Source organism: Felis catus, chromosome A3, assembly GCF_018350175.1.
Source record: "Felis catus isolate Fca126 chromosome A3, F.catus_Fca126_mat1.0, whole genome shotgun sequence".
Taxonomy (NCBI): Eukaryota; Metazoa; Chordata; class Mammalia; order Carnivora; family Felidae; genus Felis; species Felis catus.
The window spans coordinates 8,612,029-8,631,768 of NC_058370.1; the positions used below are offsets into that span (position 1 = coordinate 8,612,029).

Here is a 19,740-nt window from a genome sequence, read left to right on the forward strand (position 1 = left end):
CCCGCAGCACAAAGATCGCAAAGCCAAGTTGCTGAACAAACCCGTTTCTAAATTACAAGTGCTCCTCGGTGCCAAGAAAGGAATTCACGGGGGCAGCGTTTGCCAAGAAATCGTTTATCAGATCAGAAGTCGATGTCACTGGTTCCCCAGCATCAAAACTCAGCTCCAAACCACAAAGCCGGAGAGCATTTTCTCTGTAACTGGTCTGACAGACAGTCTCCCAGCCTTCATATGTAAAGAGAGCTCACAGATGAGTTTTTTTAAAGGCAACGCCCGTAAAAAGAAACCGGGGAGGCTAATAAATGAACGCACTGTAATGCTCAGCGCGTTAGTAAGGCAATTATACCCACTGCGCACCTCCGGGGGGAGGGGGGGAGGGGGTGCTTGCACCCCAGTCTATTGGGGCTGCACTCTCAGAATCGTGGTGTTCACAGCCAGCGTGACCGTACTCGGTATTCCTGCTTAGAAAACAGCAACAGCGATTAGAGTAATGAAAGTGAGAACAAGAACGTTGAAATATTTTTGTTAAAGTCTATGTATTGCATGTGAGAGAGACAGAGAGCGCGCACGCACAGAGGAAGGGCACGCACAGGAGAGAGGGAGAGAGAGAGAATCCCAAGCAGGCTCTGTACTGCCAGTGCGGAACCCGACTCGGGGCTCGAACTCGCAAACCGTGAGGTGAGGCCCTGACCCGAGATCAAGAGTCAGATGCTTAACGGACTGAACCACCCAGGCGCCCCGGGAGAGCATGCAACTCTTGATCTCAGGGTCATGAGTTCAAACCCCACACTGGGCTCACTTAAAAAGGATATTTTGGGGTGCCGGGATGGCTCAGCCGGTTAAGCGTCCGACTCTTGATCTCGGCTCAGGCCATGATCTCAACGTTCATGAGATCGAGTCCCGAGTCAGGCTCTGCACTGACAGTACAATGCTGCTGGAGATCCTCTCTCTCTCTCAAAACAAATAAACTAAAAAAAAAGCTTACATGCTTTCCTGACTAAGCCAGCCAGGCACCCCTGTTGTAATATTTGGTGTGATTTTTTTTTTAATGTTTATTCATTTTTGAGAGACAAGATGAGTGGGGGAGGGGCAGAGAGAGAGGGAGACACAGAATCAGAAGCAGGCTCCAGGCTCTGAGCTGTCAGCACAGAGCCCCACGCGGGGCTCAAACTCACAAACTGTGAAATCATGACCTGAGCTGAAGTCAGACACTCAACCAACTAAGCCACCCAGGTGCCCCTATTTGGTGGGATTTTAACATTTATTTATTTTTGAGAGAGAGAGACAGAAAGACAGAGCATGAGCAGGGGAGGGGTAGAAAGAGAAGGAGACACAGAAGCAGAAGCAGGCTCCACGCTCTGAGCCATCAGCACAGAGCCCGATGCAGGGCTCGACCTCACAAACCATGAGATCATGACCTGAGCCGAAGTCGGACGCTTCACCGACCGAGCCACCCAGGCGTCCCAATACTTGGCGGAATTTTTAAAAATGATTTTATTGGTATGTACATAACGTACGGTAAACTGTGCATATTTAAAAGATAAAACTTGCTATATTCTGTCGTACATATATGGACATATAGGAAACCATCACCCTCAATCAATTTAGTGAGTATATCCTTCATTCCCAAAAGTTTCCTTGTAATCCTTCCCTTCCCTCCTACCCCTCCAGTATAGGCAATCAAATCTGTTTTCTGTTGCTACAGATTAGTGTGTACTTTCTAGAGTTTTATACAAACGGAATCAAATAATATATGCTCTTTTCTGTCTAACACCTTTCAGCATAATGATTTTGAGATTCATCCAATCTTATCACATTCATCAGTTGATGGGCATGTGAGTTATTTTCAGGTCGGGGCTATTGCGATTAAAGCCACTATAAACGTTTATGCTCGCCTAGTTATAGACGTATATTTCGTCTTCTCTAGGGTAAACGCCTAAGGGTAAACGGGCTGGATCTTAGATTAGGTGTATGTTTAACATTGTAAGAAACCGGCAAACTATTTTCCAAAGTGGTTGTACTCTTTTGCGTTCCTACCGGTGGTGAAGGAGTGTTTCGGTTCTACATTTTTGCCAACACTTGGTAATGTCAGTATTTTAATTTTAGCAGAGAAGATCATAACTAATAAAGTAATATAACAGTGAGAATATTTTTTTTAATTTTTTTTCAACGTTTATTTATTTTTGGGACAGAGAGAGACAGAGCATGAACGGGGGAGGGGCAGAGAGAGAGGGAGACACAGAATCGGAAACAGGCTCCAGGCTCTGAGCCATCAGCCCAGAGCCCGATGCGGGGCTCGAACTCCTGGACCGCGAGATCGTGACCTGGCTGAAGTCGGACGCTCAACCGACTGCGCCACCCAGGCGCCCCCACAGTGAGAATATTTTTAACTGTAAAGCTGATAGAAGAAAATCATCATTGTTAACACCCAGCGTTGGCAAGGGTACAGAGGAAAGTACTCTTGGTTTTTGTTCGGTTTTTTAATTCATTTATATTTTAAAAGAGAGAGACAAGAGAGCAATCAGGGGAGGGGCAGAGAGAGAGATTGGGAGAGAATCCCAAGCAGGATCCTGGCTGTCGGCACAGAGCCCGATGTGAGGCTCGGACTCACGAACCGTGAGATCATGACCTGAGCGGAAACCAAGGGCCAGACGCTTAACAGACAGAGCCCCCCGGGCACCCCAGTACTCTTGTTACTGAGGGTGGAAATGAAAATTAGCATCATTTTCTGGGAGCCAGGGTGTGCGTTGTGTCCGGACTCACAGTGTGTGTCTTGAAACCTCTCATTTTCTTTTATTGAACAATTCCCCTTCTGAAGATGTATCCTGAAGACGTAAAACCCCTTGCAAACACACACCGGAGCCCTGCTGTCGGCGGCAGGAGGTTCTGCATCCATTAGTTTCCTCGAGAAGCAACAAAAATACCGAACGAGAGAGCTGAGAGCTGGCAGTCCACAGGCTGGACCTTCAGATCTGAGTTCTTCGACCCTCAAACGGTTTTAAGTTTGTGGAATTTCTTGCCGGCGTTTCAAAATGAGGAGCTGTCACAGAAAAATCTATTTTCCGGGGACTTTTTGACAAAGTAGAAGATCGGACACACCCAGGGCCCACACGAAAACAAAAAGCTGGGTGAAGTGACTTTCTGCGCCAGCCGAATTCGCAGAATTTATCGCACTGTCGTGCAAACTGTGCCTTGGCTTGTCTCCTGTGCGTTGAGTACCCTTTGAAGGTAGACACTAGGATTTGTTCTTCTCCCCCTGACCCCGCCCTAGTGCCCGGCACGAAGAACAGATATTTGCCGAAAAATGAACGGCTGGGGCCCCTGGGTGGCTCAGTCGGTTGAGCACCCGACTTCAGCCCGGGTCGTGATTTTGCGGTTCGTGGGTTCGAGCCCCACATCGGGCTCTGTGCCGACAGCTTGGAGCCTGGAGCCTGCGTCCGAGTCTGTGTCTCCCTCTCTCTCTGCCCCTCCCCTGCACATGCTCTCCCTCTGTCTCTCTCAAAAATAAATAAACATCGAAAAAAAAAAGAAAGGAAAAAAGAAAAAAAAATGAATGGCTGGCAATTAGAATTGGTTTACAGCGTGTAATTGCTTGAAGCTAGGTCACCTAAAAGACAGAAGGTGTGCAATATAATGATTTAACACTTGTATTTGCTCATCTATGCCTGCAGCAGGATTTCTAAATCTCAGCCCTAGGGGCATCTGGGGCCAGGCAGTTCTTTGCTATGGGGGGCTGTCCTGTGCCTCGTAAGATCTCTGGCCTCCCCCCTCCACATGCCAGTGGCCCCCCTCCCTCAGCTGTGACCACCAAAACTGTCTCCAGATATTGCCAAACGTCCCCGAGAGTTCAACTCCTCCCCAGCTGAGAACCGCTGGCCTAGAACATCTCTGGAAGAACATACTAGAAACGTGTAACTGTGGTGTGACCAAGAGAGGAAGGGAAACTTCATTTTCACCTGTTCCAACTTTTGACTCTTAAAACATAAATATTGCCAAAGTTCGGCTTACGTTTTTTTTCCCGGTGTCCAGATACCTTCAAAACGGAAGCCACTTTTTAAACACTGAAATATACCACCTTGTGTAAGTTTAAGGCGCGTGACATTTCGACGTGATAAATGAACATATGGCGTGTGTGACTGCCATGGTGGCCTTAGCTAACACCTGTATCACGACCCGTAATTGAGGCTTCTTTTTTTGTGGTGGGAATAATTAAGACCCAGTCTCTAAGGAAGCTTGATGTTTCTAACAGTGTTGTTTTCTATAATCACCTCCCTGTGCATTAGACGTCCAGGATTTATTTCTCTAGCAGTTGTAAGTTTGTAATGGTAAAGAACGTCTCCCGTTTCACCATACCCCCAGCCCCCGGTCACCACCATTCCACTCTCCAAAACAGAAACCACTTAAGAAAATATAAAAACTTCTAAGATACACGGGCAAGGAACTTCCTTGTGTCTTTTTAGTTTGTCTTTTTAAAAAAAGAATTGTTTTTAAGGTTTCTTTATTTTGAGACAGGGAGAGAACAAGGCGGGGAGGAGCAGAGAGAGAGAGAATCCCAAGCAGGCTCCGAGCCATCAGCACAGAGCCCCACACGGGGCTCGATCTCATGGACCGGGAGATCAAGACCTGAGCCAGAATCGGGAGTTGGAGGCTTAACCGACTGAGCCACCCGGGCGCCCCTTTAGCCCATTTGTAAAAATAACAGAATCGATCACGGATTACGTGAGCTCCTCCGATTTGCCCCATTTTGCCGGGTGGGAAATGGAACCTCAAAAAGGAAGAAGTCCGACACCCGTCCAATTAGCGACTGCTCTGCAGCTAGCGCCCAGAGGCCCTGAGACCCGGCCTTCGCTGCCATTTCAGATGTGTGTCCGCTGTTGAAAGCGGATCGTTCCAAGGGAGTAGAAGCTCAAGAAGGCCCGCCCGGGGCCCTGAAGTAAAACCACAGCAACTTCCACTCAACACGTGTCCATCTTTGCCTCAGGGCCGTTGAAGTTGTGCAGTGGAGGCTCCCGTGCCGCCCTGAGCCCTGACGCGCGCCTAGTCCTAGCTGAAAACTTTGCCTCTCGTCTCAAGGGTTTTTGTGTTGTGTTTGTGTTGCGTTGTGTTTCTGAATCGCCAATTTTTATTTACGAGAGGGCCACAGTCTCTGTTTACCTGCTGATTATGTTCTTGGGGTGAATTATCTATGAATCGCAAGCAGTATTTGCAAGTGCTTCTACCTACAATCGCGTCGTCACAGAAACCCTGCGAGAGAACTAGGAACAAATTTTGCAGATGAAGACGTAACTCCGGGGAGATGCGTTCACTTACTTGCCCACCATCACACATGCTGGAGCCAGGTTCAAAAACCAAGATCAACTGAGCCTTTACTCTTTCAGACCCTTCACAGAAGTCTTCAACTTGCCAATAAAAATCCCATAAAAACCAAAAGTAATTCCCCAGTCAAGGAGTTAAATTCTTAATTGAGAACATACTAGTAGAAAGTATTTATCCAAGGGATACCAGTGTGCTGTTTCGAAGGGACACATGCACCCCAGTGTTTATAGCAGCACAATCGACAGTAGCCAAAGTATGGAAAGAGCCCAAATGTCCATCGACGGATGAATGGAGAAAGAAGATGTCGTCTGTATATACAATGGAGTATTACTCGGCCATCAAAAAGAATGAAATCTTGCCATTTGCAACTACGTGGATGGAACTGAAGGGTATTCTGCTAAGTGAAATTAGTCGGAGAAAGACAAATATCACATGCCTTCATTCATACGGGGACTTTAAGAGACAAAACAGATGAACACAAGGGAGGGGAAGCAAAAAGAATATAAAAACAGGGTGGGGGACAAAACAGAAGAGACTCTTAAATATGGAGAGCAAACAGAGGGTTGCTGGAGGGGTTGTGGGAGGGGGGATGGGCTCAATGGGTAAGGGGCACTAAGGAATCTACTCCTGAAATCATTGTTACACTCAAGGCTAACTAACTTGGATGTCAATTAAAAAATAAATTATTAAGGGGCGCCTGGGTGGCGCAGTCGGTTAAGCGTCCGACTTCAGCCAGGTCACGATCTCACGGTCCGTGAGGTCGAGCCCCGCGTCGGGCTCTGGGCTGATGGCTCGGAGCCTGGAGCCTGTTTCCGATTCTGTGTCTCCCTCTCTCTCTGCCCCTCCCCCGTTCATGCTCTGTCTCTCTCTGTCCCAAAAGTAAATAAACGTTGAAAAAAAAATTTTTTTTTTAAAATAAAATAAAATAAATTATTAAAAAAAAAAAAGAACGTCCTAGTGAATAAGATAAGACAGCAGAGCCTGTGACAGCATGCCAGACATACAATAAATGCCACATAACTGTTAACCATTATGATGAGTCACGTAGCTTCAAATATTTTTTTAAAAATAGTATAGTATTGAAGATAGCTTCCATTGGTCGTGTACAGCAAGATGAACCCATCTGCCTATATTACGTGGCTGCACCACGTTTTTTTCTTTTTTCTTTTTTAATATTTGGGTTGGTTTCTGGCATTTCCAACTGGGGACGTTTCACACGAATAACCCAACGTACGGCGTCTGTTGGAAAACTGGCGCCTCTGGGCTGGGGTTATGGAACCACTGCCCCCGTAAGACAGCGCGAGGCCTCCCCGTTTACCGCAGACTCTCCACCCGCCTGAAGTAAGGCCTGTGGGTTTGCCATTTGTCACTGGTGGTTACGAAGGAGGGCTCCGGAGTGAAATGAGGAGTCTCAGTTCTTTGCGGTGCTGCTGCCCAGCTGGGTGACCTAGAGCAAATAATTTTACCTTTCTAGGTCCGTCTCCCGGAGCTGCGGTGACCAAATAAAACCATCTGCCTAAAAGCATGGAGCTCAGGGCCCAAGGCGTGGACGGCTTTCAATAAAGGTTAGCTCTTGGGGCTCCTGGGTGGCGCAGTCGGTTAAGCGTCCGACTTCAGCCAGGTCACGATCTCGCGGTCCGTGAGTTCGAGCCCCGCGTCGGGCTCTGGGCTGATGGCTCAGAGCCTGGAGCCTGTTTCCGATTCTGCGTCTCCCTCTCTCTCTGCCCCTCCCCCGTTCATGCTCTGTCTCTCTCTCTGTCCCAAAAATAAATAAACGTTGAAAAAAAAAAATTAAAAAAAAAATAATAAATAAAATAAAGGTTAGCTCTTTGCATCACTAGGCGTGGGAAGCAGAACGGCCTCCTGAAGGTGTCCCCAACCTAATCCTGGAACCCGTGCCTAGGGTACCTTGTATGGCAGAAGAAATGCTGCAGATGTGATTAAGGGAAGGGCTTTTATTTGTTTATTCATTCATTCACTCATTCATTTTGCTTCAAGAAAGCTTTCTTTCTGAATGCTTGTTTTTACTGATTGATTGATTATTAAATCTATTTATTCTTATTTCTTTCACACGGCAAGCAGGGCAGGGACAGAGAAAGAGGGAGACAGAATCCCAAGCAGGTTCCGTGCCATCAGGGCAGAGCCCCACGTGGGGCTTGAACTCACGAACTGTGAGATCGTGACCTGAGCCGAAATCGAGAGTCAAACGCCTAACCGACTGAGCCACCCAGGCGCCCCAAGTTGAGGATTTTTAAATGGGGAGATTATCTTTGATGATCCAGATGGGTCCACTGTAACCACAGGGTCCTTGCGAGTGAAAGAGGGAGGCCGGAGGTCAGTGCCAGAGGAGTGTGAGACGGGAGGGGTTGCAGCGGGGGGCGGGGGCATGCAGACAGAAGAAGGGTCCTTGCGAGTGAAAGAGGGAGGCCGGAGGTCAGTGCCAGAGGAGTGTGAGACGGGAGGGGTTGCAGCGGGGGGCGGGGGCATGCAGACAGAGGAAGGGGCTACCAGTCAAGGAATGCACTTGGTCTCTAGAAGCAGGAAAAGCCAAGGGAGTGGGTTCTCCTCTAGAGCCTCCTGAGGGACACAGCTCTGCCAACACCTTGGCCTTGGCCCAGTAAGGCCCCTTGGGGGTCTCCGACTTCCGGAATCATAAAAGAATACATTTTTTCTGTCTTAAGTCACTAATTTCCTGGCCGTTTCTTACAGCAGCAAGAGGAAACTCTACACGAGGCCGTCTCGTCCTCACTGCAATTCCGTACGGTCTATTGTCCGCATCCTACAGAAGAAGTGGGGTCGGTAAAGGTTAAGAACATTGCCCCAAGTAGAAAGTGGCAGAGCCCAGAATCAATTCCAGGTCCTCCTGAAACCCAAGCCCGGCCCAACCCAAGTGACTCCCAGTTCTCTGGTCATTCAGCTTCTATTTGAATGATCCCAGAAACAGAAATATCCTTCCTTCCCGAGGCTACTCCTTCAACGGCTGGACAGGATTTACCATGATGTCTTCTGCCCACTGAGCTACTTTCTACGGCACTCGGAAGGAGTTAAGGCGCGTTCAGTTACAAACGCAGAAACCCAGTGGACTTAGCGTGAGTAAGAAGGGGACATTTGTAACAAGGACATAGGATATCGCGTGAAGCCCATGTCCAGGAAGGCAGTTAGGCTTTAGGGAGAACTGAAACCAAGAAATGGGAAGCTGGAAAGAATCCGGCCAGGCAAGACCCGCTGTCTTCCACCTCTGCTTCTCGGCATGGCTGCCTCATTCTTTTCTCTCCGTAGATCGATTTTCTCGGCTACGCCACTGTCGTGTTGGCACATGGCCGCTCAGGTGCCCCAGACTGACACACTACAGGTCCAATTCTATGGACAGACTGCCTGGCAGTACCTCAAGCTAAATCTCAAATTCCCCAGAGACAGAATCCGATACCTCTGGCTTCCAGCAGGCCTCCCTCCCTTGTCCGATCAGCTGTCAGCAGGAAGGCAGGATTGTGATGACCAAACATGGCTGCCAGGGACTTCCCACTTGCAACTGTGGGCTTGGGTGCGAGGGGGAGGGGTGGAGAAAGTGTGAGCTGAGCTGATGCCCTCAAAATGGAGTACCTCCCATTTATCTCCCTAAGGTTCCCCCACACACACCCTCCCCCCAAAAACCCAATAAAGATAGCAAAGCAGCTTCAGAGCTTTTGAAAAGCTCTTTCTTCCCTTGTGGTCATCTCCTTTCCTGGGAACCATCCGTAGAACCTTCAGGCATTTCCTCAGTATGACAGTTCCCAGATTACTCAACAACCTGACTATGCCCCCAGCTCCCCCTCAGCCTACACAACTTCGGCAACATCTCCACTCAAACGTGTGATTTGTCTCCATAACTAATGTTGCTTCTTCAAATGTGGGCTGTCTAGGTCATTTCAGTTGTTTTCTTGCTTTCCCTTCCTTGAACCCACAAGGCGTATACCGACTCCGTTAATGCAGGCTAAGACTGTTTCCTTGTCAGCTGTATACATCTGGCTCAAATTGAGTTTGTGGCCAGCTAGAAGCCCCAGATCTACTTCCCAGGAACTGCTGTCTGGCCAAGTCTCCCAATTCCCAGACTTAAATAATTGATGCCAGAATCCACATCAATCCCTGGTAAATATTCTCTTGTTTCCTCCAAATCCTTTATTTGACTCTACGGAGACCACTGTGAACCTTGATCCCCTGTTACCAGTTTGTTTGTGTCCTAGAAATTTCACCTGTATACCTTAATGGTTTAGTCTCTAACCGAAACGAGATCCCAACTAGACCAAAGACATACCAATGGACACTTCCTAAGCTGCCACGGGCTCCACTCGTCAACATCAAATACCCCGAAAATACGCTGCAAGCATTTCGGGATCTTTTATTCCTGGAACGAGAAGGGTGGCAGCCCAAATTCCTCAAATATTTTTGACGTTTAAATTTTATAACGACAGAAAAGATCCAGCATGATTATAATCCAGGGCATCAAGAATATGGGAAGAACTCTGGAAGTCTTTCATTAAAATGAATCATGATCATTATTGAATTTACTTCTCACAGCAACCCAGGAATATTCATATTTCCCTTTTATAGGTATGTAACCAAGGTTACACCGAAACAAGTAACCTTGAGACGAGAAGGCAAGCTGTTGATTCACAGCTTCAGTGCTTAATCCCAACCCTAGCGGTGGGCAGGGTCAGTTTTTCCTGCAAAGGGCCAGACAGCAAATATTTTAGGCTTGGGGGACCATACGGTCTCTGCCTTTGCAGAGCGAAAGCAATCGTAGGCAATACTTTAACAAAGGGGTCTGTGTTCACATAAAACTTTATTTACAAACACAGGCGGTATGCCTCATTTGGCCCTCAGACTGTAGTCTGCCAACCCATGCGAGGGTGTTCTTCCTCCCCAACCTGCCTGGCAAAATCCTGCTCAAATATGCAGCCCCCACGTGACCATTAAGTTACTAAACTGGACGGAAATGCGATTCGGCCCGTGGGTCACCGCTTGCTGGCCCATCTCAGCCCTCATGCCTTCTGACCTGGTAGGTTAATGCATCTCACTGAAGAACCCTGAGTCAGTGCCTAATGTAGGTCACAGCCAAAGCCAGCAAGACTGACACATGTCAAAATGCATAAAGATTCACCAATCTATGTAACACTGCCCTGCACAGCAGTAATTCCTTGTGAGGCTGTTTGTTTTAATACCTTTTTCCACAAGTCCCCAAATAAATTTGTAGCCATCCAACACACACACACACACACACACACACACACACACACACCACGATCTGAGCCCAGCATACGATCTCAGCTTCTTCGTGGCCATGCTGTTCTCCTCTGGCCAGAACGTTTTAGCATTCCCTCACGCACACCTAAGTGCTGCACTGAGCCTGAGTCCTGAGTCACACACACGCATTAAAAAAAAAAAAAAGTGTTCCCCTAGAAATTAGCATGCAAGCAAGTTGCAAGGAAATGGCCCGGGAAGCAGAGTGAAGCAGCTTGATTCAGGCACGATGGATGTCCTACGGCAGACGTAACCAACCAAGGCACCCGGGAGAGAAGTCACCTGCAATTTTGAAAAGCAGGTGGAAGAAATCAGGACCAGAGCCCTACTAGGAATTTGAGCAACTTGAAAAGAGCCAAGCAGGCCTTTCATGCCGATCGAGAGAAAGCTACCATTTCCAGACACAGGTCCTCTTGCTAACAGGCAATGCAAGCCCTCCCAACATGGGCTGGGCACTTGGCAGGAAGGGCTATCATACAAGCGTGTGGCCGGCTTACCCTTAACACTTCCCGGTGTAAACAGCTTTCAGGCAAACTGGTGGGTTGCTTTAACCTTTAGAAAAAGAGAAAATACAAACAGTAAAAATGAGCTGGTTCTAATGACATAGAAAGACACGTGTGACAATAACAGAAGCCTAGACATCTTTCGGCAGGTTTACTCGTATTTTTTTGAATGCTCACGTAAGATTTGTTTATTTGTTGCCCAACAGCCTTTAACAGATGTACCATGGCAGAGCGCTTAAAAAAAAACAGGGGGTGGGGCCCCCGGGTGGCTCCTTCAGTTAAGCGTCCAACTCTTGGTTTCGGCCCAGGTCACGGTCTCACGGTTCATGAGACCGAACCCCAGCGCAGAGCCTGCTTGGGATTCTCTTTCCCTCTCTCTCTGCCCCTCCCGGCTCACGCGCACACGTGTCTCTCCGATAGGTTCGGGAAAATAATGGACACCGAGGTTCTTCGTGTCAGCACCGTTCATCACAGACAAGAAAGAAACAACCCAAATACCCCGCAACAGAAAACTGGTTGAATACATTTGACTGTGATCCTAGGTGGAGTATTCTGCAGCTCTAAAAAAGAAGGAAGGAGCCCCTGGCGGCTCAGTCGGTGAAGCGTCCAACTCTCGGTTTCAGCTCAGGTCACAATCTCACGGTTTGTGAGTTCGAGCCCCACGTCAGGCTGTGTGCTGACCGTTCAGATTCTCTCTCTCCCTCCCTGTCTGCCCTTCCCCACGCTCTCTCTCTCTCAAAATAAACAAATGAACTTAAAAAAAATTTTTTTTTAAATAAAAAACAATTTTAAGTAATAAAATCTTAAAAAAAACAGGGGCGCCTGGGTGGCTCAGTCAGTTGGGCGTCCGACTTCGGCTCAGGTCACGATCTCGCGGTCCGTGAGTTCGAGCCCCGCGTCGGGCTCTGTGCTGGCGGCTCGGAGCCCAGAGCCTGCTTCGGATTCTCTGTCTCCCTCTCTCTCGGCCCCTCCCCTGCTCATACTCTGCCTTTCTCTGTCTCTCAAAAATAATAAATGTTAAAAAAAAATTTTTTTTTTAATCTGAAAAACACAAAAACGAAAAGACAGCAAACTCATCAAAGGACACCCAGCAAACTCATCAAAAGGAATCAGAGGATGGGTCCGATGGAAACAGGAATGGGGCTTCTCACTATATTCCTCTTTATACTGTTTTCTTTTCAAACCATGTGGATGTGACAACTATTCCAAAGCCTGAATTGTTTTAAAGAGCTAGCAACGTGTTTACAACCACAATAATTCTCTCTGTAAGAGGGTGTTGCTACCAGATGTCAAAACACTATTTTTATTTCTCGGCACTAGGTACAAAGTAGACGAAATCCGCTGAATAAGGTGCTGAGAATGGTCTCTCTCCTGCACAGAATGTAGGGTAAATTGAGGCCATTGATGGTGGCACTCCGTGGTGCTTGATCAGGAGAGGCCTAGAAAGCATTATCATCGTATTGGCTGCGTGTTCACGTGGCCTGAAGCAAAGAGATTGAACTTAGATGTCTGACTGCCCTGGGTGGCCTCCAGCTCCAACAACCTGTCGGCTGTGTCCCCAGGCAGGTCACGCGCGTTCCGGGGCCTCCGCAGCTCTGTGTGGTGGAGACGGGATCACCTACCGTACCGGGTAGGAACGCACTTTCGCTCCGACAAGTAAACTCCTACCTACTCATTCCTGTGCCGGGCGTTGTTTTAGGCCAAGGCAAGACTTCAGATTCTAGACCAGCGTGTCTCCACCGAGACCAGTTTTGCCCCCCCGGGGACATTTGGCAATGTCTGGGGACATTTTTAGTTGTCACAAGTCGGGGGGGGGGGGTTGAGTGGGGGGCACAGGAGAAGTGCCACTGGGATCTAGTGGGAGGACCTAGCGGGCCACGCAAGCAGCTAAACACCCCACGATACACAGGACGGTCCCTCCAACGAAAAGTTAGCCCGCGCCCCATGTCAGTAGGGCTGAGGCTCGGAGCTCGCTCCAGCCTGTTCTAGAAGGAAATAGAGAAAACGAAGCCAGAATAAACAAATAAATGGCAATGCCACGTGTTGTTCGGTGCTCTGGGACAGAATGACCAGGGCAGCTGTTTGAGCTGGGGCAGGGACAGGCCGTGCCAGAGAAGACTCTCGGAGGACAGGCCAGTGTTGCTGACGGCTCACAGGTACTAGGGAGCCCGGCAAGCTAGTGTCTGGGACAAGGGCTCTTGAGGCTCAAAGAAAAGCAAGGGCAAAGGCCCTGAGGCCAAGACAAGTCTGACTTGTCCAGGAGAGAGGAGGGGAGTGTGGCTCCAAGCGGGAACAGGGGTGGCTGGAATCCATGTGTCGAGGGAGCACGGGCCAGACCTCCTGGAGAGAAATTTTCATTTTTGCCTGAAGTACAATGGGGACCCATGGAAAGGTTTTCAACACTGAGCTGGCATGATCTGCTGTGTGTTTTTCAGAGCCGTTAGGGCTGCTCTGTGAGCGATGGATCGAGGAGAGTCAGCACGAAGCAGGTAGGTTGAGAGCGGATCGCGGTAGTGAGAGCGGAGTGGGGGGGGGGACACATTTTTGCAGGTAGAACCCGCTAGACGCTGCCGAGAACTGGAGAATTAAGTGGACAGCTCAGATCCAGCGAGTCACATACGGGAGAAGCCCATAAACACGAGCTCCAATGAACAAAAGGAGACTTTTTTTTTTTAAATGTTTACTTATTTAAAGAGAGAGAAAGAACAGGAGGAGGCAGAGGGAGAGGGAGAGAGAGAGAATCCCAAGCAGGCTCCACACCGTCCGCGCAGAGCCCAACACGGGGCTCGAACCCACGAACCGTGAGATGGTGACCTGAGCGGAAATCAAGAGTCGGACGCTTACCCGACTGAGCCACCACCCAGGCGCCCCAAACAAAAGGGGGGTTAATCCCTCAGTTTGAAAATTAAAACTTAGTGAAAATTGCAGTGACAAACGCACCTTCAGATACCCACTTCTGCCCAGTGGCCCCAGGGTGCTGACGGGTCAGGTGAGCTGACAATTTTGACTTGGAAAGTGCCGGGAGAAGGACACTGAGGGTGAATACCGGGGAAAACAAGAAATCTACGAAAGCACCAAAAATGCCCATCTCTGGAAAGTTACAAGGGATAGCTGACGTGCTGAAAACGAAGGAACTATTCCAAGCAAGAAGCTTCTGGAAAACGTGGGTCTCTGCTTAGGAGTCCGGCGCTGGCATAACCAGTTGACCGTCAGCCCCACGGACAAAGGAAGAGCCAAGTCAAACAAGGCATTAACTGTAGTCCACGTCAAGCCGCTTACAAGTGGCCGTTTAAAGATTTTTAAACATAGGGGATATTGTTTATGAAACGTAATCTGATCGCCCAAGCAAAAACGACACAAATTCCACGGCAACTGTGGAGATTAAGGAAGTGTTTGAAGGACGAAATCCCTTATCTAACACCCCTCTTGTCAATTCACTCACCGAATAAGAGGTCTCAGGAGAAGCGTCAGGGGTAAAGACAATTCACTTTATGGAGAAAGATTTTCAGAATCTCATTTTGTAGACCGATGCATAAACACCACCCAAACTGTGGGATTAAAAGGCAGAGTCGGGCATTATTATGTTTTGCACGGAGTCAAACAGTAATAAGAAGTCATGATAATAGCAGCTGCCGCTTACTGAGCTAAATTAACTCGAATTCTCCAGTAGATTTATGAGTTTCCCTTTATGGATGAAGGAAACGGGGGCCCAGAGAGGCCATCTGACTTGCCCAAGGACACACAGCTGTTGGGCAGGGTCCAGGCTTCTGGACCCTCTTGTCTAAATCCCCCTCCTCGTCACATCTTGAGCAAGCAGTCTGGTGCCTTTCAGCCCCGGGGAAGGGAAAACAACACGGTTATCACATTCAGAGACCGGGGACAACGATTAGACTTAATGAACACCCTCTTTGTGCCTGTTTCGGAGGCTAAGTGCTTTCCTTAAATCATCTCATCTGGTGTTAATGATAACTCTGGAAGTATGTGTATTTTTTTCACTCTACACCTAAGGGACCTAAGGCTCAGATAGGTTCAGTAACTTTTCCAAGGTCACGCAGCCACGGAGTGATAATACAGGATTCAAAACCCTGCGGTTGAACAGTAAGTCTACGAGTTTAGGCAACATGCTTCAGGGAGGGAAACAGAAAAGGGACCCCAGGCAGACAGGACGTATAAACAGAGGTTTAGATGCAGCTCAAATAGAGTCCGCATCCTGTATTCATTTCTTTTCAAAGCATGCATCAAAACGGCCGTTAAGTTCTTATTTGTGGAATTATTTGTCCTGTGTTATCTGTTTACAGCTTGGTCTCTCCTCCTGTCTTAGGCCCAGTATCTGTAACAGGGTACACATATCAAAGCTCCACCAATATCTCGTTTTGCTTTGGGGTTGTTTTGTTTTTGTTTTTGTTTTTTTTTTTCCGGTTTGAGTCCATGAAGCAATCAATGGAAAGGCGAATGGCAAGTATAGAGAGTCACAAACTAAGGGAGTTAGGAATCATTATCCCAAACTAGAAAAGCAGGCGCGTTCTCTTTTAAGCTTCCCAAATCTGATTTCACTCTTTCTACCAGAGCCTTGATTCTAGCTCGACTGTGATCCCTAGATCGCAAACTCTTCTACGTGTCCCCCCCCACCAAGGAGGGAAACAGGACACAGTGGCTGCCTCTCACACACGCAGCTCCAACCTTGGGCATCGTGGGGTTTATCCAAGATCAGAGCAAAATTGTGAACTGTCAGTGAGTGACATCTTGGGAGTGTCATTCCTTTGATCAGTCCCTGGGATGTAGTCCTTGTCGGCCGGGGTCAGAGGGAGTTCTGCTCTGGGTCACTGTCATATTCCGATTCTTACCGACCTAGCTTCCCTCTCTGCTCAGGGCATCCCTGCCGTGTCGTCAGTCACCACGTGACCACGTAGGATGACCAAAGTCAACACGTTACGAGAAACCTGCCTTTAGGAATCCTACCTGGCCATGGGACATGGTGGTGCCTAGTCGGTAAGCCAAGGTTAACGGGATCCACACCTAGGAATCGAAGCTCAAGACCTTTAGTCCCAACTGGCTGCCTGCCTGAAAAGCTAACACTTCCTCCGTCTGCCACGTTAAAGAAACAAACGTCCCTGGAGGCACGCCTGCCTGCATCCACTTCTCCTTACATTTTTCGAATCAAATGCACCCAGCTTCAAAATCTGGCCCTGCCTCTTTACAGACTTGGACAGCACTTCTCCAAGCCTTGTCTGCATGGGAATATTAATAGGACCTCCTCACGGTGTCGGGGCCCATATCCAACGAGATAAAGACTAGAAGGCGGTTAGTGCGATGGTCAAAACAAATAGTCGTTTGATAACCCGTTGCCAGTAGTGATGGTTGGTATTACTCACATCCATTCATTTCTAGAAAGAGGTTTCCAAACTTCCCACAAAACAGAAATCTTCCCTCTCCTCTCGTGGGTTTTTCTTCCCCAAAACGACATGGAAATTCCAGCCGAGACAAAAAATGGGAGAAGGGCTCCAAGCTAGAGTAGTAGTTTGCTTCTTAGGTCGCCCTGTTTCTACTGGGGCCGTACTGGAGAAGCTGGTAATGCGCCTGACGCAAAGAGAAGTACAGCACAGACCCACCTTCCAAATGGCATCCTTAGTTTCATTTTGTAAAGTGCACTTTGTATCTCTTTCCTCAGCTCCGTCTCCTAGCGATCGGCTGTGTTTTTCAGGTCTAGTTTTCCTGGATACATCCCACCCACCCCACATTTTTGTCAGCGCGAAGATCAAGGGGACAAAGCCAAATTCAATTAAGCGGCAGGCTTTGATGACCAGCAGCTATCTTTCTGGAGGAACTGAATGCAAGCGGCTCAGGGGTGGGGTCGCGTATGCATCGTGCTCCTGAAAGGAAAGGAGGCAGCATTTGAGTGTAAATCACGCGACAAACGGAGCTCTCCTCCTGTATTAATCTTTTATTCGGAAACAGGCACTGTTTTAAGGGGAAATTAAAGGCCATCAAGGAGCAGGCTTGCCTGGGTGGCTTCTGAGCTCGAGATGCAAATATTATTCCCAATTCTAGATTCCGAAGCGATCCCTCCATTGATATGTTAATAGCCTCCTCGTGTTTCTCTGACCTCAAATCCTGGAAGGGGGGGAAGCTATACTTACAGGAAACAAAAGAAAAGTGCGTGGTAGAATAAACATTTGCTAAGTGGACTTTGACTGTAAACCCCAACTTGTCAATTCTCTCCAAGCCAGCCCTCTACTGACGCCCTGAATGTTTAATAATATGTGTCTATGTCCAAGGAGCTGCCAGGACCCATCCTTTCTCTGGTGTCACCTGACATTTCAGCTTCCCACTCATGCTGCACAAGACGACAAATGCTTTGGTGCTGTCACGCCAAGGAAGGCAACCCTTGGCAACCGGAAATAAGCAAGATTCAGTTGCCTATAAATCACAGGTGATCGCAACCCAAAGTGGGTCACCTATGTGTAAACTCACAGGGTCAAAAACAAAGGCAGAGATTATTTATTTAGCACCTGCTGTACGCAAGACATTGTGCCGGGATCCTGGGGATACACAAACATGTTTGACAAGGAGCTTATGTTTTTAGGGCAAATGGGCAATAAACAATTTAAAAGGTAAAGACAGATCAGGTTGTGGCGATGCTATGAAAAGCGAAAGCAGATAATGAAAAAGAAGGGGCTGGGAGAAGGCATCTGGAGAAATCATGAGCGTACAGAAATTCAAGGAGGCCCCGGCCACTGATACGTGGTCTGCAGGACTAGCATTCCAAGCAGAGGGACGGTACGTGCAAGGGTCCTGAGGTAGGAAAGGGCTTGTATGTGAGCGTCAGAAAGTCTCCTGTGGCAGCTAGACAGTGGTACATGAGATTATGTCACAACACCGCGTAGGAGCGAGATTATGCAAGGCCTTGTAGCTAATACAACTTTTGTTTTGTTTTGTTTTTTTGTTTTTTTGTTTTTATTTTATTTTTGGGACAGAGAGAGGCAGACCATGAACCGGGGAGGGGCAGAGAGAGAGGGAGCCACAGAATCGGAAACAGGCTCCAGGCTCCGAGCCATCCGCCCAGAGCCTGACGCGGGGCTCGAACTCACGGACCGTGAGATCGCGACCTGGCTGAAGTCGGACGCTTAACCGACTGCGCCACCCAGGCGCCCCGCTAATACAACTTTCTAAAAAAGTAAATGTCATCATCAAAAATTCATGTCTTCCTATCAGCAGAGGTAAGACTCTCAAAGGGTAAGCAAACATGTACTTTTAAAGGATTCAGATATACTAATGTTTACTAATTTACCATATTCTTACATTACATACAGTAAATTCTAGAACCACATGTCTGATCTCTGTTCACCAGAGTCGAGGCTTCTAGCTAATGTGCTTTTTAAGATCTAAATTCAAGTAGAGGCTGACCTAATAGGCTGTGTTTCTTATCTTTTACATGAAAGGAGTTTATAATATTTCCCGAGAGCACCTCTCCAAGTGAGCTAATCATCTGCGATGTGAGGTTAAATCTTTCATGAAAATGCACTTTGTAGTCGATGTCTGTACTCCGTTAAAAGTTTCCTACAACAGGGGCGCCTGGGTGGCGCAGTCGGTTAAGCGTCCGACTTCAGCCAGGTCACGATCTCGCGGTCCGTGGGTTCGAGCCCCGCGTCGGGCTCTGGGCTGATGGCTCGGAGCCTGGAGCCTGTTTCCGATTCTGTGTCTCCCTCTCTCTCTGCCCCTCTCCCGTTCATGCTCTGTCTCTCTCTGTCCCAAAAATAAATAAATGTTGAAAAAAAAATTAAAAAAAAAAAAAAAAAGTTTCCTACAACAAAGGACGCCTGGGTGGCTCAGTCAGTTAAGTGTCCTACTTCGGCTCAGGTCGTGATCTCATGGTTCATGGGTTCAAGCCCCATATTGGGCTCACTGCTGTCAGCACAGAGCCCGCTTCGGATCCTCTGTCTCCCTCTATCTCTGCTCCTCCCCCACTTATACTCTCTCTCTCTCCTCTTAAAAATAAATCAACATGAAAAAATTTTAAGATACAAAAAATAAAAGTTTTCTACGACGAAAACACTGAAAGCCCACCTACGTCGCAGCTTTATTTACAATAGCCAAGGCATGGCAGGAAGCAACCCAAGTGTCCATCGGTAGACAAACGGACAAAGAAGATGTGGTGGATATATTCAACGGAATAGTAGACAGCCATCAAAAAGAATGAGATCGGGGCGCCTGGGTGGCTCCGTCGGTTAAGCCTCCGACTTCGACTCAGGTCATGATCTCGCTGTTTGTGAGTTCGAGCCCCGCATCCGGCTCTGTGCTGACAGCTCGGAGCCCGGAGTCTGCTTTGGCTTCTGTGTCTCCCTCTCTCTCTCTGCCCCTCCCCTGCTCGTGCTCTGTCTTTCTCTGTCTCTCAATAATAAATAAACGTTGAAAAAATTTTAATTAAAAAAAAAAAGAATGAGATCTTGCCATCTGTGACTACGTGGAAAGGGGAGGGGGTGGGGAGATGGATAAAACAAATGAAGGGAGGAAGACTATAATCTGCCAGATACAAAAATAAATAAGACATGGGGATGTAATGTACAGCGTAAGGAATATAGTCAATAATATTGTAACAAGTTGTATGGTGACAGATCATAACTGGACTTACTGGGGTAATCATTCC

The 19,740-nt window shown here is 48.0% G+C and overlaps 1 long non-coding RNA gene across 2 annotated transcripts in view; it reads right to left on the minus strand.

The window, feature by feature from the left end:
- Positions 1-7,473: 7,473 nt before the first annotated feature.
- The window catches only part of LOC102900528, a 41,117-nt gene continuing 28,850 nt past the window's right edge, over positions 7,474-19,740 (minus strand). The window contains exons 4-6 of one of the 2 annotated variants that reach the window (XR_006595054.1): positions 14,539-14,644; positions 8,744-11,145; positions 7,474-8,095 (exon numbers count right to left, since the gene is read on the minus strand). This is a non-coding gene — a long non-coding RNA (uncharacterized LOC102900528). Of the gene's footprint in view, positions 8,096-8,743; positions 11,146-14,538; positions 14,645-16,705; positions 18,060-19,740 lie in introns of those variants that run through there. The other variant, XR_439875.4, reaches the window with a different exon arrangement.